The sequence below is a fragment of the Halichoerus grypus genome, chromosome 7, assembly GCF_964656455.1.
Source record: "Halichoerus grypus chromosome 7, mHalGry1.hap1.1, whole genome shotgun sequence".
NCBI lineage: Eukaryota > Metazoa > Chordata > Mammalia > Carnivora > Phocidae > Halichoerus > Halichoerus grypus.
Window position 1 is genome coordinate 17,106,679 of NC_135718.1, and position 17,813 is coordinate 17,124,491.

At 45.4% G+C, this 17,813-nt stretch overlaps 1 long non-coding RNA gene across 8 annotated transcripts in view; it reads right to left on the bottom strand.

Moving 5' to 3' along the window:
* Nucleotides 1–2,323: 2,323 nt before the first annotated feature.
* The window catches only part of LOC118521048 (uncharacterized), a 119,044-nt gene continuing 103,554 nt past the window's right edge, over nucleotides 2,324–17,813 (bottom strand). For 2 of the 8 annotated variants that reach the window (XR_004909950.2, XR_004909957.2), the window contains one exon: nucleotides 10,846–12,123. This is a non-coding gene — a long non-coding RNA (uncharacterized LOC118521048). The other 6 variants (XR_013449624.1, XR_004909953.2, XR_004909954.2 and 3 more) reach the window with 6 other exon arrangements.

Genomic DNA, 17,813 nt, shown 5'->3' on the forward strand with positions numbered 1-17,813 from the left:
TACAGTTCTGTAGGTTAGAAGTTCAACACGGGTCTCATGGGTTAAGATCAAGATGTTGGCAGGACTGAGTTCTTCTCTGGGAGTTCTAGGGAAGAATCCATTTCCTTGCCTTTTTCAACTTCTAGAGACTGCCTACATTCCTTGGCCTGCAACCCTCTTCCTCCATCCTCAAAACCAACAAAAAAGGATTGAGTTCTTCTCATACCACATTGGAGGAGAGGACCTCCTCTGCCTTCTTCTTCCACTTTTAAGAACATTTATGATTGGGGTGCCTGGGTGGCTCAGTCGTTAAGCGTCTGCCTTCTGCTCAGGTCATGATCCCAGGGTCCTGGGATCGAGCCCCACATCAGGTTCCCTGCTCCGCAGGAGGCCTGCTTCTCCCTCTCCCACTCCCCCTGCTTGTGTTCCCTCTCTCGCTGTCTCTCTCTCTGTCAAATAAATAAATAAAATCTTTTTTTTAAAAAAAAAAAAGAACATTTATGATTACATTGGGCCCACCCAGATAGCTCAGGGTAATCTCCTTTAAGATCAGCTGATTAGCAAACTTAATTCCATCTGGAACTTCAATTCCCCTTTGCCATGTAACATAACATATCCACATATTCTGGGGATTTGGACTTGGACATTTCAGGGCCCATTATTCAGCCTGCCACACTGAGCAAACATTTACTGAACAACTACAATGTGCCAGACTTTGAGTGCTAGGACAGGATGAACAGATAAAGTTCTTGTGCTTGGAGAGCTTGCAACCCAGAGTGGGAGAGAGCCTATAAGGAGGTAAACAAATACACAAATAGTCCCAACTGATTTGAACTAAAAATGGGAAGGAGAGGGATAAAACCAGTTATGCCGTGCCTTCAAAGACACTTATTTATTAATTTTCTACTTCCCAACAACTGGAACTGAAGTCCACCATCTCCATTTATCTGACCCACAACATTACTCTATTTCTAGTAGGTTTTTATATTTTAAAAACCACCTAAAAATTAAGTTAGTTTTTTTTTAAGTCCTCCTGTACTTATCTCTGGAATCCAATTTGGACTGATTTTTAAAAAATATTCTAAAGCATTCCTAATATAAAACTTTCCTGCTTCTGGTTTCCAAGGGAAATTTATTATTTGAGGGCAGACTTTTAAACATGTCACTCTTTGCCAGCATGCCTCAGGGTACAAGTACAATAAATAAAGGGTGTATTGAAATAGAATATTTCAAATAACTAGCAGCATCATTAAAACATCAAATTAAATGAACAGAAAACAAACAGATTCTAGTTTCCTTGTATAATCAGATATTCTTCATTAAGGACTCTCAAGTGGATTGTAATTCCAGTTATACCAGCTGTAGCTTCCCAGTTAAGTACTCGTCTTACCGGCCAAAAAAAAAAAAAATGTGGAGAAAAAGGGAGCATACACCTCAGCCCCACCAGACACCCCAAACTTACCTCGGTTTGCCCAAGGTTTTATAAGATCTCTGAAGGCAGAGGTAGCTCGTCAGTCCAAGTCCTAAATCAGGGCTCTGTTTGCACAGCCAACAACCATCAAGATTTTCTGGCCTCTTTGAAGAAGAGAAATGCCCCCCACACAGTATCTAGAGTTCAGAGACTCACCCAAGGGCCCAGGGTCTCAATGGTGCTCTTGGCATTTGGGGTGGGACAGTTCATCTATGCATGCCAAGGTCCTCAACATTTCTGCTCCCTCTCCCCACAGACACACACTCTAAATGTCAGTCCCTGGGTCAAGCAAAAATGCCTCCAAACATTTCCAAATTCTCTCCTGGGGTGCGAGGGTCGACCCCATTTCCAACAAAAGGCCTTCCCAGCAGCCTCAGTCCATAGTGAATTCTCCTTGTCCCTATAACACCCATAGTATGTTCTGCTCATGAGAGATGGAGTGTAATCACCACCGTAGACTGTCAACATGGTGTAGAGGCACCCAACTGCCTATAGTTGGATGTCCGTCCAGCTGTGACAACACCTTTATCCCAGCCTTGAGGCTAGGCAAGGGATCTCAGCCAATAGTCCAAGGGGAACTGGATGTGGGGTGCTTAGGGGCACAGGCCAGGGATCAGAAACCTGGGTTTCAATCTGGGCTCTGCTACATCCTTGCTGTGGAACCTTGAACAGTTACTTTACCTCTCTAAGCTTCAGTTTTGTCATCTAAAAGTGGGTAAAATTTCTTTTACTTCCTCGGTCATGAAAAGACTAAATGAAATAATCTATATAAAGCACTTTGAGCCATTCCTGACAGTCAGCACACACTCACTGAATACTGGGTATCATCACTGTTTTTATTGTCAGAGATAACAAAATTAAAACAGTTCTTCAAAAATGACATCTCAGGCAATCTTCTGTTCATTCTATATGCAATAGATGCTCAGTATTTTTTTTTTTCTTGGTCTTCCTGTCTTCCTGGTAAGGAAATCATCTCTGAGTCTCAATTCACTGCTTCTTATAGTTTACTAGAAATTTATTCTCATGTTGATAGAACATGAAACCGAAAGGCTCATGTATCACTGGCTCAAGAAAAGCAGCGTACTGAAGGTGGCAGCCGTGCCTGGGGTCTCGATCCACACTTGAAGATTCCTCCCCCAGATCTCTGTTAATGGTGTCGCCATCCTCCCTTTTGCTCACGCCGGAAGCCCAGGACTCATTCTTGATTTTTCTTTTGCCCTTTCTCCTACCTGCACACCCCAAATCCAATCCATCAGCAGGTGCTATCGCCCAAATATGTTTGAATCTATCACCAGTTCTCCCACTCCGCTGCCGCTACTCTGTTCCAAACCACCATTGTTTCTCACCTAGAATTTTGCAGTATTTTTCTTGATTGATCCATTCTTGCTCCCCTCCAACCCATTCTCCCACAGAGCACCCAGAATACTCCTTTAAAAATCAGACCAGACCCTTCATTCTCCCTACTTGAAAATCCTCCAGTGCCTTGTCACTGCCCTTAGAATAAAATCCGCAGTCCCAATGTCATCCAGCTCCTGTCCACTGCTCTGGACCTCATCATCACATACCTTGCCTCCCCATGCTTACTCTGTTCCAGCCACACTGTCCTTCTTTTTGACTCAAACCAACCAAGCTTTTTCTCTCCTTTGGGGCCTGCCCTTGCTATTCCCTCTGCCTGGAACATTCTGCACCCAGATCTTTGCATGTCTGGCTCCTTTGTATCACTTGGATCTCAACTTGGATGTCACCTCGTCAGAATGACTTGTTCTCTGCTGTCTTCCCAGCACCCAAAAGGATGTCTGGCGCATAGAAAGCACTCCTTGGATGTTTGTGGAAGAATGAATGAATAAAGAGTCAAAACAACTGGACACAGTTTTATACAGGATGACAACCACGCCCTAAATAAAGGGTGACAACAATCATTCTTTCTACAAGGCTTTTCATGTAGTTTAGGGAGAGATTAATCCACCCCCTCAAAACACCCAGTCCATTATGCCAGAGAAAACCAGAAAACATGACTCCTCAGAAAAACAATGAGCTGAGAGTCATTCTTCTTCAAGAAGATGAGGATCCATGCCAAATGCCGTAGATAGCTTTCAGAGTTAAGCAACCACACTGTTGACAACAGCCAAAGAAAATGCTACAGCTCATACCAAAAGAGTATCTGCAGCTTGGGCTGACATTTCAACACAAATTGGATTACTTTGTCCTTCCTGGAAATGCATGATCTGGTCACATAATGGGACACTATTCAATTAGCAAGGTTCCTGGTTGTTCTGAAAAGTGTAGGAAAAGTGGTTGCCTTTTAGAGGGAGCTTTGTGACACAAAAGAATCTGCCTCCTGCCGCCCAAATTTGCCCTAAGCTCTTGTGTCCCAGAAAAGCAATCAAATGATGTTCTTGACAATCGGACAGAAACTCTTATCTCTTGGTCGGCATATCATCTCCCCCAGGAGGGATTTCTTGGGAGGTCTATTTGAGATCAGAGTGTTTCTCACCAAAAGGACACAATAGGCGTTTAAGCAGTTTTGTTATTTTAATCTCAATCTTAATAAACGGCATCCACATAGAGGTAATCATTGAAGACATGGGAGAGGATCAGGCCATGATAGGAGGGAGAAATGTCAGAGAAGGAGGTAGAGGATGCCTGGTGGGATGGGCAGGAGGCAGCAGAGGAATCAAAAGAGGAGGCAAAAAAAAAAACCAGAGTGGGGCAACAGACCTTAAAGACTTGACCCAAAACTCCACAGGTCATTGTTTTCCTAATGTCCCTCTACCCCCACCAGCACTAGGTCATAAGCTCTTTAAAAGCCAGATGACACATAATTTACCTCTCTGTCTTTTCCTATGCAGGGTCTAGCTCTGGGACTAATGAATGAGACGGAAATCTAAAGAATGAAAATAACAATTTAACATTTCGGAACTTCAGGTTGCATCAACCCAGTTCCATATCCAGCAGAATATCAAAAGCATGAAAATAACCAGCACGTAGGCTCCATGGGTGCTGGTGCTGTTTCCATCCTGTTCATCCTGGGGGTGGGGGGCAGGGGCAGGCCCGAGGCCTAGAATGGTCAGCTTGTCCCAGTTTGCCTGAGACTGTCCTGGTTTTAAAAGTAAAAGCCCTATGTCCCCTCAGTCACCCTCAACACAGCTTTCAGCAAGTATTTGTTGAATGGTTGAAAGATGGGACTACCTCACAGACCTGTCGGAGGATCAAAGAAAGTGTGTCTATAAAAATGCTTTAAGAATTCTAAACTGCATCCAATTGGAAAGTATCACCCAGTGTCAAGTGTGATTAGTGTAGGGTTTTGTGCTGGTTGACAAGAAGAAGCAGCTCCTGCATCTAACTTTAAGTGCCAGGTGAACCTGTCCCCTGGTCCTCGGGATCCTCACTGTGGACGGTTTACAGAATGGCGGAGTCAGGAAGAGGGTGCGTAGTTGGGAGGCTGCAGGTTGTGGTCCTGGGCCCACATGTCAAACTCTGCCCATGTCAAACTTTCTGCCAGGGCCTGACATCTCTGTGTTCTGATCCACAGAGCAAATAATGAACTCACCTTGCCACCAGGTCCATCAGAAGTGGAGTGGAGAGTGGAGATGACTGAGTTGTCCATGACCGGTAAATCAAAGACCTCCTCCCAACATCCCCAGACCTCAGTCCCCTCCACCACCACCACCAGGCAAATCTCTGCTGATGCCATTTCTTTGCCTCGGTAATAGGTAGTATGCAGATAGGAGAATCCCCAGGGGAATGAGAGTGTCTCACATGATAGAGATGGGTAGGTGGGCAGTGATACGAGAGAGAGAAGTGGCTTGGGTTGGGGAGAAGTCAGTGGCACAAGGATGAGGTGCAATATAAGGGTAAGAAGCATTTTCATAAAGATTTAATGTGGGGAGCATGCCTTTATTTATCCCCCTCGCTGTCCCTTTACAAAGGCCCTTCTGCAAAGATTTACTCTTTGAGGTCTTTGGCTTCAAAATTGTGCTCCATTTGGATGTGCCTAAGCAGCATTAAGTACAGCAAAATGGGGCCCAGTTTGACAGGAGTGACACTTTCCTTACATCTGGCCAGTGAGAGACAGAGCTAGGATTTGTCCTTGGATAGATGACAGGGCTGTGGCTGAAAGGGAGAGAGAGAGTGAGAGAGAGAGAGAACCCAAGGATTGGATCTGCCTGAGCTCGTAGTGGGAACTGAGAAAGCTCCAAGCTTTCAAGTGCAGCCAAAGCATACCACCTTGAGCCTCGGCCAAATTGCCATTTTTAGGGAAGTTGTCATGGGCACGTGTATGTCCACCAAATCTAATCCCGGTGTTGTTTTCTTCCACCTATAAGCCACCCGAGCTCCCTCGTGTAGATGCAGAAATTGCCTGAAAGCCATCCACATACCTAATAGCCGGGCCTCTCTTCAATAGCATAAATAGCTGAAATTCTGAGTGCCTTTGTGTTCCATAACAGTCCAAAGGCTCCAAGCACATTATCTTACTGTTTCTGACTAGAACCCAACAAAGGAGACTGATAGGATCATCCCCATTCAGCTGATGAAGAACATGAACCAAAAAGAAATCAGGCTAAAGTGACCCAGCTGGCCTGAGCAAAGCTGATATGAAATCCCAGCCTCCTGGTGGCCCCTTTCTGCAAACCAAAGCCTCTTGCCTCCAGATAGACGAAACAGAGGCAAAGGGCACAGCCACAGAGCCTGGGAATTTGGCTGTGCACTTGGAGCCGACCTCGGCTTAAGACTGACACTGATTCTGGATCTGAGTAAGGTCGGCTCCAAGCAGATCCTGTGGGCTTGTGCATATGGCCTCGGGGCTTGATTTCTCCCAGGAGTTTAATCAGAAATTTCCTTCAATTCTTTCTATAGCCTTTGAGTGTTAAGGTTGGAATCTAGACATTCAGAGGGTTACTTGTGAACTGTCAGCAGGGTCCTTTGGACCATTCTGTGAAAAGGCCCAAAATACCCTACCAAAATACCCAAAATTCCTCAGGGACAGGAGAATCAAAAGAGTGACAACCAGCCAACTGAGAAGTCCTGATGAAAACCGCTAGGTCATATTTTTCTATAAGCATTGTCACCTACTTGAAAGTCTGAGTCATTTTGCTGATCCCAGGGAGGGTGGATGAGTCACACTGATGAGAAGGAGACTTTTTTCTTTAACCTAGTTCTCTAACCTTTTACATGAACACTCTTGGTCTGCCCTGCTCTTAAAATATCCAGATGGGTTGTATAAGATCCAGCATCATGATTGTTTGTGCAAGGTCACTCCTTGTATTTGTGAATTTGAGTCTTTTATTGCTCAGAATGAATGTTCACATTTATAAAAAAAAATTCAACCCAAGTTATAATAGCAAAAATAATTTTATATCCTCCCACAGAGCTGGAAACTTAAACTCAGTTATGGAGGAATGGGGCCTCGGGATCAGAACTGAAAATGACTAGCTTCCCAGCCGAAACTAAGTAAAGAGCTGGAGGAAGAAATAGGAAAAAATGAATGGGATTTAAGACTTTCTATCATTTCCAGAAAACAAGTTACCCAAGTGATTTAGGCTAGGGTTGTGCTTTCTCAAGTTTTATTTCTAGTTGAAGATGGCTTTTGGAATTTGTTGACACAGTTAAGAAGAGAAGCCCCAAATTCTTTTCCTTTTTATCAAGCTCAAACACCAACAGAAGGAGGAAGGACAAAGCACAAGAGGAAGTAGAGACTTCCCTCTGAAGGTCATCCTGGGTCACCTAGTGCTTTGACATCAGGGCGATTCAACTGGAAATGCTGCCTGGGGAGTGGTTAGTAGCTTGATAGCCACTGACTGTCTTCATTCCTTCTACACAAAATCCGTAAGCCTTCCATATTGAATTCTCAGAGTTTACAATAGTGTCCAAAATTCTGTACCAAGAATATAGCTTAAGCCTTTAATATGTCTTTAAAATATCTTTGTTCTTTTAATAAGGCCAAAATAGGGTGAGGAATTGGGGTAGTATCTGCATAATTCTTAAAGTCTTCCCATTTGGAATGGAGGATTTGATCACCTGGTCTGGATTACCCAAATCAGTGAGCTACATTGATTGTATGTGTCAGCTTCTGCTACAGTAACAAATATCCCTAATGTCTCAGTGATTTCAATAACATTTATTTCCTGCTCAGGGACAGTGAGGGCTGTGGATTAGCTGTGGCCTCGCTGAAGTCTGCTGGGCTTTGCTGTGATTAGCTTAACTCAGCAACTTGTGTCTTCTCATTCATGTCCTTGTGGTGAAGAACAAATGCTCAACGGGACAGGTGAAAGCACGTGATACCTTTTAAAGTCTGTTCAGAATTGGCACAGTGTCACATCTGCTCATATGCATTGATCAAAGCAAGCCAAATGGGTAGGACCAAGGACGATGAGACAGGACTATATGATAGAGAATGGGAGAGAGCGAATACAGCTGAGTATCATCATCCAATCTGCTACAGTCTACCTTCTTGGTCACAAATATTTACTTTTCTCCTACCAAAAAAATATATTCACTTCTCCTCCCTAAACCATTTCAAAAGCCTCACTCAATCATGGCATCAGGCTTAAAGCCAAGGACCTTATGATCTATATCAGATTTAGATGTGGCTAGTCTTGCTTTGAGAACTATAAACCAAAAGACAAATTATTGACATTCCAACCCCCCCCACACACACACACACAACACACTACAGCAATAAAAGAGCTACAACAAACACCCTCAGCTGGAAAGGGAAGAATGGAAAACAGCACTCAGTGAGTAGTCTTGATGATTAATTTGATGTGTCTGCTTGTTTGGGCCATGGTACCCAGATATCTGGTCAAACATTTCTCTGGATGTTTCTGTGAAAGTGTTTCTGATGGACTTTGAATAAAGCAGATTACCCCTCACAATGTGGGTGGGCCTCACCCAATCCATTAAAGGCTTTAACAGAACAAAGCCTGACCTCTCCCAAGCAAGAAATTCTGCCAGCAGACTTACCTTTGGACTTGAACAGCAATTCTTCCCTGGGTTTCCAGCCTGTCGGTCTACCCTGCAGATGTTGGACTTGCTAAAGCCTATAGGATTGCATGAGCCAATTCTCTCTCTCTGTCTCTGTCTCTGGCTCTCTCTCTCCCTGGGAGAGAGAGAGTGAGAGTGAGAGAGAGCCAACATGTATATAATTTTTATATACTTATAATATTTATAATATATAATGTCTCCTTTGGTTCAGTTTCTATGGAGAACCTTGACTAAGAGTGGTTCACTGCAGTCCTGAAATCTCTCTCAGCAAATGTTGAGAAACTCTACGGGGAGGGTCAGGAATGCTTCTCCATTAGACCTTGGTCATGATTCCTGGGAGAAGCTCCGCAGCGTATTGTTCTCCATGGCTCCTGACCACACTCTCTCTTCCTTTTCCATTACCCTACATTGGAAAATATGCCCATCTTGGTGGTTGAACAGCTTTCTCTGCATGCTTTTCCAGCCCACAGCAAGTGGACACCCAAGGTCGTTTTACATCTTGGATAATCACTGTCTTGTTCAGTCAGGGGCACTTTTGGCATTCCAGCTCTCTCAGAAACTCTGTTAGGGGTGTGGCTGTGTGTGTGCATATGTGTGTGTGTGTGTGTGTGTGTGTGTGTTTAATCAGCTTGGTTCCTGGAAGCTCAACGGGCCAACAGCAGCACACACAATCTTTTTCCAGACCTGCCTCTTTCTATAGACTGAATTACAGGAGCTCTATCTAAACTTACCGGGCCTTTGTGGGACTGACTACCTTAGGACATTTGAACCCGCAAAATTTGTGCATATGCAAGGACTCAAAGGGGGGAACATACACCATTCAGAGGTCATAGCAGATGCATGATGGCCAAGCTCTCATTTTGGTGTTTGTCCCAGGGCTGTGACTTAATTTGAAAATATTTTGCTGGCTGAAGCTACAACCTTTAACTCTGCGGTTTTGAGAATGTCTGGATCCTCCCTTGTCCCTGTCATCCCTGCAGGGAGGGAGGGCATCATTAGAGATGGCTTCCATGGGAGGCGGCCGGAAGTTGAGTCCTGAAGGACTGGAAGCGGCAGGAGGGCGGGCATCTCGGCAGAGAGACTGCCGGGAGAAGGCGGGAACCAGTGGCCAGGAGGGCAGGGCGGCTCGCGCTGGGCACACCGGAACCGGAAATGGGAGGACAGACGAGGCTGAGCAGCCATCCACAGGGCATTCTGCGAGAGCAGGGCGGGGACCTGGCCTGTCAGGCATCCGAGCGCAGACTTGATCCAGAGGGCTCACGTAAAACAGTTGTGTCGCCCAGTCAGGCAGGACTCAACGCAGCTGCCTCTCCTCTGCACGGGGACAGCACCAGCGACAGCCACGCCTCGCCACAGCTTTGCAAGGCCTCACATTCTCTTCTGAAACCTGGAGAACAAAGCGCACGAAGCCGGCTGGAGAGGACAATCTGCTGTTGCAGGTAGCAAGAAAGGACAACCTTTCGTGTGAAGGCAAGCTCACGGAGGCCCCCAAGGTGGCTCGCTGCTCATTTTTATGTTTCCCCAAAACTGCACTTTGCTCTAAAAACGTCCCTCTTCCTTAGGCATTTCCAAGAGCCCAGAATTCAGACCAGCAGGCACAAGCGGGCTGCTCGGGGTTTACAGAATAATAAGCCTTGAGATGGCATCTGCCAGCGATCGGCCCAGCTTCTCCGTTCTGACTTGAGTGTCAGAGACACGCTGTTTCTAATGCATCCTGGGGATCAGGATCTCTATGAGGCTGTGGTCTCTTGTTCCTTTCCTTCATTTCTTTGTGTTTCTTCTTCCACCTCATGCCTACCAGCCTGGGGAAGAATGCCCTGCCCTGCTTCCCATCCAGGTCTCAGCACAACAGAACTGGCCCGATAGGACTCTAGCCACAGAACTGAGCTCAAGGGCAAAGTCAGGTCCTGGGTCTTTACAGACCGGGGTTCTGGTCTCAGCTCTGCTGCATCCTTGAGGGGCTTCCCCAGGAAACTCACTTCACCTCTCATGAGGAAAATGAGGGGCATGGGCTTCACAATTCCTCGAAATGCTGAGATTTATAAGGTCCGTTTCTTTCATCATCTTTCCACTGATGTCCACTCAGGGTTTTTAGGAATGGCCCAGAACCACCTGTGGAGTTGGAGAAGATAAATATACTCAACTCTACCCCTTTCCCCAGCTTCTGCCTTGTATTTCAAAAGAGCAGTTCTTTTGGGACGCCTGGGTGGCTCAGTCGGTTAAGTGGCTGCCTTCGGCTCAGGTCATGATCCCAGGGTCCTGGGATCGAGTCCTACATCGGGCTCCCTGCTCCACGGGGAGCCTGCTTCTCCCTCTGCCTCTGCATCTCTCTATCTGTCTCTCATGAATGGATAAATAAAATCTTCAAAAAAAAAAAAGAGCAGTTCTTTTTTTTTTATTTTATTATGCTACGTTAATTACCATACATTACATCATTAGTTTTTGATGTAGTGTTCCCATGATTTGTTGTTTTCGTATAACACCCAGTGCTCCATGCAGTACGTGCCCTCTTTAATACCCATCACCAGGCTAACCCATCCCCCCACCCCTCTCCTCTCTAGAACCCTCAGTTAGTTTCTCAGAGTCCATAGTCTCTCATGGTTCATCTCCCTTCCAATTTTCCCCCCTTCGTTTTTCCCTTCCTACTATCTTTTTTTTTTTAAACATATAATGTATTATTTGTTTCAGAGGTACAGGTCTGTGATTCATCAGTCTCACACAATTCACAGTGAAAAGAGCAGTTCTTGATACCTGGGGATGTCAGAGCAACAGGGTGGAGGCACCAGAGTGCAGGTGTGATTGGAGAAGTGCCCTTGGATTGTCAGGAACCCTAACAGGGTATCATGTCACCCAGAGAACCCCATAAAAGCATCTAGGAACCTTCTTTGTTGGATACAACCATATATGCATATGGAAACTCTAAGGGAGACAAAAGATATCTATCACAGAGAATAAATATCTCCACCAAAAAAAAAAAAAAAAACCCTGAAAACATGACTTCAAAATAATGAAGCCTCTGCCAGATTTTCTGGAAACATGCTATTAGCTTATTTGTAGCAGTTATGGTCTGTTCAGCATTTAACATAATGTGAATTATTGTCACCAGTAAAAAACAGTAACAATTCTCTTTTCTTGTATGCTGGAATGACATCGGTAAATGTTATGAGAGTCAGCCTTTGAATGTCTAACAATAGCACTACTGCAGAAATGGGATTCAAGTGTCCCCAGTTGTGAAATTAAAGGTAATTTCAGACGTGGTTTTCAGGATGTTGTCTTTTAGGAGAAGAAGATGTAAAAACATAACTGCTAATTCAATTCCATTTTATTAATAAATAAAGAATACTGCCTTCAGAGTTTTTCTTGACTTTAGTAAAGCAAGGCAGAATCTTGGTGTCATTAATATATTTTACCTTAATCATTGCCTTGCTTTTAACGTCATCAAGCGAAAAATAAAAAATCGTTAATACCACTGGTAGGAAGGGAAGCTTTTGATGGAATTGCTGAGCTGTCTACATTTTCTCTCATTACCGCCTCCTCCCTGCCACCCTGGGAGGACTGAAGGCAGAGTCTCAAGTTCCCCCCAGAAGCATCCAGGGAACGAGGATGCTGAGTGAGACTGAGTGACAAATATCACTGATTTAATTTCACTTCCTTAACTTGCCGTCTTGAAAAACATCTTCGTGTGTGACCTGGAGGATGGAAAGGCAGAATGAAAGCAGATAGTCACAAAGAAACTGCTGTGAGTTTTTAAAACATATACATTCAGTGTTGGTGGTAAGAAACCTCTAGCTTTAACTGGGGGAAGAAAACATTGGCATGATACCATCAGTCTTGATATAAATATTTGAGTTCTGTGTCTTTCACCAACTCACCACATGGCTGTGGCTTGGGGTACGAGTCCAATAAATCCATCACTGACCTGGCGAGGACCAAGCAGGCTGGCACAAGGTCATCTTTGATTGCCGTGGAGCTACTCCGAGTCCATCACACCTCCACAGTTCTTCTGAAAGTACGACAGCATGCCAATGTGGAACCTCAGGAGGCCCATCTGCCACAGACTTGCACCAAAAGGCTTCTTGCAAATGGCAGATGCAACACTCCTTGTTGCAGGTTAAAATATGTCCACACATTCTTTGAGATGTTCCCATCAAGAGGTCCCACTAAATAAGGGCTGGCTTCAATGACTTGCTTCTGGTGAGTAGAATGTGTGTGTGTGGGGGGGGGAGAGTGATGCCTTGTGATTTCTAAGGTTAGATCATAAGAGGGCATGCGGTTTTTGCAGGTTGTCTTTCAAGATGTTTTTCTTTGGAGCTTAGCTGCCATGCGGGGAGGAAGCCCAGGCCATCTGGAAAGGCCACGTGTAGCTGTTCCAGCTGACCTCCCCAGCTGAGGTTCCAGCTGGCTGTCAGAATGGCCCACTATACACGTACGGGGGGAAGCCTTTCTTTCTGGATGCCTCCAGCTCAGCCGCTGGAAAGGCATGAAGACCCCAAGTGAGAACCTGTTGACTGAGCTCTGTCAGCCCTCGGGAAGTTTAGAGATAATCAGAATAAAAGAATTGTTGTTTTCAGCCACTGAGTTCTAGGATGTTTTGCTACACAGCAATAGAAAGTTCTTTATCTAATTTGTCAGACTGTCTTTTCCAACAGTATCTTCCATCCCAAGCCCTATTCTACGATGTGACCTTGATATGCCTCCCACCAACAGCTGGGGTCTTTGTCCCCCACCCCCTTGAACCTGGGCAGAGTTGTGGCTCACTTGTAACCAATAGAATGCAGCAGACTGCTGCCATATGCCTTCTGAAGCTAGGTCAGAAAAGGCAACATAGTTTCCTCTTTATTCCCTGAGGCGTCCCCTTTTGGAGCCATCAAAGTCTGGCTGCCATGCTGTGAGGAACCTCATGTCAGTATAGGTACTCTCCTCAAGAGCCCCAGCTAAAGTCTCAGACAACAGCCTGATTCGACCCTTGTTAGAACTGTGGAGGAGACATCTTCAAAATCCAGCCCTGTCATGGGGGAGGGGGCGCCTGGGTGGCTCAGTTGGTTAAGCGTCTGCCTTCGGCTCAGGTCATGATCCCGGGGTCCTGGGATCAAGCCCCGCATCGGGCTCCCTGCTCAGCGGGGAGTCTGTTTCTCCCTCTCCTGCTCCCCCTGCTTGTGCTCTCTAGTTCTCTCTCTGTCAAATAAGTAAATAAAATCTTAAAAAAAAAAAGAAAAATCCAGCCCCATCGAGCCTGCAGATGTTGTACTAGTCTTGGCCCTCTGAGAAGTGGACACCAAGATGGGGTCAAACTGCAAGAAATTCACGGGGCAGTGGGGGGAACTGTGAGAGAAGCCAGGAGAGATTGGGAGAGCAAGCAGACCACAGTGGAAAGAAATTAGTTAGTTAGTAAGTAAGTAAATTAGCCAGTTAGTTAATTAGTGTGGTAGCATATTAGATTGCCATGTAGTCTAAGGAAAACTTGGCAAGGCTGCCGAGGAATCCTTCAGCCCAAGTTACCCATCAAAGGAGTTCTGACTCCCCCAGGAACATGCCTGCCTTAGTGTCCCTGTCATGTCATGGGCTGGGAGCTGTCAGTAGGAATCGTGGCTTCAGCATAAACACGGTAATGGATTTCACTCATTCAACTCCACTGAAGCGAGTGCAGACCTGTGTTTGGAACCATGGTGCCCTCACGATCTGTGGGCTACACATAATGGGTGCTTGGGTGTGGTTGCATGACATGAAAGAGGCAATACCCAGAGCCATTTTGAGAAGCCATCTACCACACTTCTCTTCCCAGCAGTATTCCCAGGATCAACATGGATTTCTGACATCTTTTTTTTTTTTTTTAAGATTTTATTTATTTGACAGAGACACAGTGAGAGAGGGAACACAAGCAGGGGGAGTAGGAGAGGGAGAAGCAGGCTTCCCGCGGAGCAGGGAGCCCGATGCGGGGCTCGATCCCAGGACCCCGGGATCATGACCTGAGCCTAAGGCAGACACTTAACGACTGAACCACCCAGGCGCCCCTCTGACATCTTCTTACATCCCATTTGTCTGAATCCTTATGCCCATGGTGATCCAGAAGGATGGGGCCCCATTGCAGGATTGGGTTGTAAATGATTCTTTATCAGACTTCCCATTCTCAGACTGACCATAGAAGGCGCCAAGATCACTCTAACCCAAGACTTGAAGGAGGACCCACGAGCAGAGACAGCAGGACCAAACACGACAGCCAGCTTGGGAGGACACAAAAGCAGAACTGCACTTGGGAAGCAGACCGTGTTGTGTGCTCAGGCTCAGAAGGCAAGGAGAGGCATAATCTTCCAGGAACAACTCAGGGCTGAGCAGGAGGGGCCGGTATGATACCACAAACAGTCCTGGGTCATCTCACCTGGTCTTCAGTGGAAATAAGGTGAGTGGGCTTCTCTGGAAAGCTTCAGTTACAGAGTGAAGAAGAACAACTTTCCTTTACAAACTGCTTCAAGATTGGAAGCAAAATGGGCAACAGGATATAGAAAGTAGTAACCTTTCAATGTGACATATATAACTTGGCCAAAATGAAATGATCACTGACTTTAAGAATAATAGGTAATATCCTGACAATTTGTGAACAACTTTAATTGTACAGACAACTATTTAGGGTATGCACGTGGATGTGTGCACACATGTACACGCACAAACACACACACACCAAAAAGAATATAATAATTAATCCAGTATTCCATGTTGTCAACTTTCAGGAAAGAAAGTGACCTAGGTCTAGATCCTTCTACAGTCTAAATTTTCAGTTATGTTTGCACCACATGGTCTGACTCATTTCCCTTTTTGATTTGGCTGCCAGGAAGCTCAGAAGGAAATTGACAACTTATTATAACAACTATATATGATATTATCCTCTGGCTTTTTGAATTCTATTTCTTTGCTTCCTTATCCACTACCCTCTCCCACCACAGCCTACCCTTCTGGTTCTAATTTATCTTTGCCTTAGTCCTCATGGTTTCTTTTCATTCCCATTTTTCTCTTACTGACAATTTTTGTTTAATTACATGTTTTGTTGCATGTACTTCTTGTAGAACATCTCAAATTCCTTCCGAAATGACAGTATTAATTGTATACCAGGAGAAACGAAACTTTGTTTTTGTGTGCTGAATACTAAATTCTTTATATACATCATAAACACTGTAGAAACAGGAGTCATCCTCACCATTTTATGGGTGAGGAAATTGAAGTATGAAGAGCCACTCACTTGTCCAATGTTAGGAGTTAAATGGTCAAGTTTGAATTTTGATAGCCTTGCACCAGAGCTGGTGTTGTTCTTTCCCACCATGTTGTTGGCCTTGATAGAGCAGATGGAGAGTCAGCCACCAGCAATACGTGAATGCGCACACACACACACACACACACACACACACACACACACACACAATAAACAACGTGTTCCTCAGAGGCAAATAGCTCAGGGCATCACCATCCCTGTTATTTCTCCAGACTTGAAAACAGGCAGGGTGGCAGCAAGATGCCAGCGAAGAGCATGATCTGCAGAAGAAAAGAAGCCCAGAGAGGCACTTTGCAAAGGCCCAGCTGGAGCAGAAACTGTGGCCCTCCTTGACCCTGCGGGGCTTCTCTCTGCTGTGTTATACAGCTCTCCACACTATAGATGAGGGCCGTGACACTGCTGTGGAGTGGAGAACAATCTGACCCCATGCCCCCCGAAGTTGTGGCGGCGAGCTGAGCCAGCTCCGCAAGGTGAAGAGCAGGGTCGGGATGGCATACATTGATCACGCTGAGCTAGTGCAAGCTCAAAAGTCAATATCTACTTGACATGCTGCAGTGTCCTCATGCACGCTGGGAGCTCAGCTCCTCCAAAATGTGCTTTTCCTTTTCTTGTAGATGATCAAGCAGGGGAAAGGAAGACAAGACACTGAGTGGACCCAACTATATTGGAAGCTCTTAATTTACTTCCAAGGAGTAGCATTTTCAACCCTCTTATAGGAATTTCAGCGCAGTGATGTGTGGGCCGGAAGCCAGGATGTGTAGTCTACCCACTGTGCACTCAGTACTGTGCTAAACCCCTATCAGGTGAGCATTTGATTTTCTGCCCAGGGCCTACTAGAGGATCACTAATTTCCTCCTTGTGTTTTGGGGGAAAACCCTCAGCATCACATACCACTTCCAGCCTCCTTATCCCTCGTGTCCCCTCCAAAGGAGGAAGAGCTACTTCACTGATGGAGCTGGGGGAGAAAGAGCTCGGGGGCCCCGCCCCTTCCTCTGCCTCTCTTTGGGATCCACCGGCTTGCAGAGAGTCCCGCTTCAGCTCTGCCCTTGCAGTCCCTAAGTTTAACCACTGGGCTCTGCTTTTGGGGGAAACATTAAGCTGAGGTATGCTTTGGACCTCCAGCTTGCTTGCCTGTGTCTGAGAGGGTACGTCCGTCTCCACCTGGGTGTCATCATGGAACAGCTCACTGTTGCCTGCTTACCATGGACCCAAGTCACATCCTTCAACTTCCCTATGAAGGTAATAAAGATGGTGTTTTCCTCTCCATCTGCCTGCTCCTGTGTCTGTTTCTCAATTGGCATCAAACTCAATGAGTACCAAATTTCCTGTGTAGCTTTGGGCAACTTCTTAAACCCCTCTGAGCTCATCCATTCTGCAAGTATTAAACATCTTTTCTCTGTGATGTGTGAGAAATAAAGCACTCTCCAAGGACCCATCACCTAGAGGGAGAGTCACACATATAAACAAATATAAGGTTGGAAGATGAGAGTGCTGGGATGGATTAGTGATGTCTGCCCTGGGCATGGATTTTGAAAGTGGTATTTGTCATCCCTGCTCCATGGGATAAGAGGCTTAAATGGAGCGTCTGTTTCCTGGGTTCTGTTAAATCTGATGGCAAGACCTCCCTACCTCTTTGTTCAATGTAATTTAATTCAACAGACGTGTGTTCGTTGCTTTCTGTGTGCCAGGCATTTATATTCAAAAATTCTTTAATTTCTATGACATGCCCATCTGGCCATTATGAACATCAATCTTGGCTCATCTGAGAGATGCTTTTTTGAGAATTTCACTATGAACTCCCCATACAGGGCAAAGCCACATGTCAGATACCAACCTCTAAAAATTCAACACAGAGACTGATGGCAGTACATGACAATACGGAACATTAATTTCTCTCTGAGAATGTTGACTCCATGTATGAATCTGCATTGGTCAAGATGTAGCTGAAAAACACTCTCACAATGATCCTATGACTTCATCCAATGCCCTGCCACATATGAAGCTAAGCTTTACTACACTATTTTACTGAGTCCTCACCACTACGCATGAGGCAGCCTCAGTTGTCATCCCCATCATTCCCATCTTACAGGTGAAGAAAGTAAAGTTTAGAACAGTTAG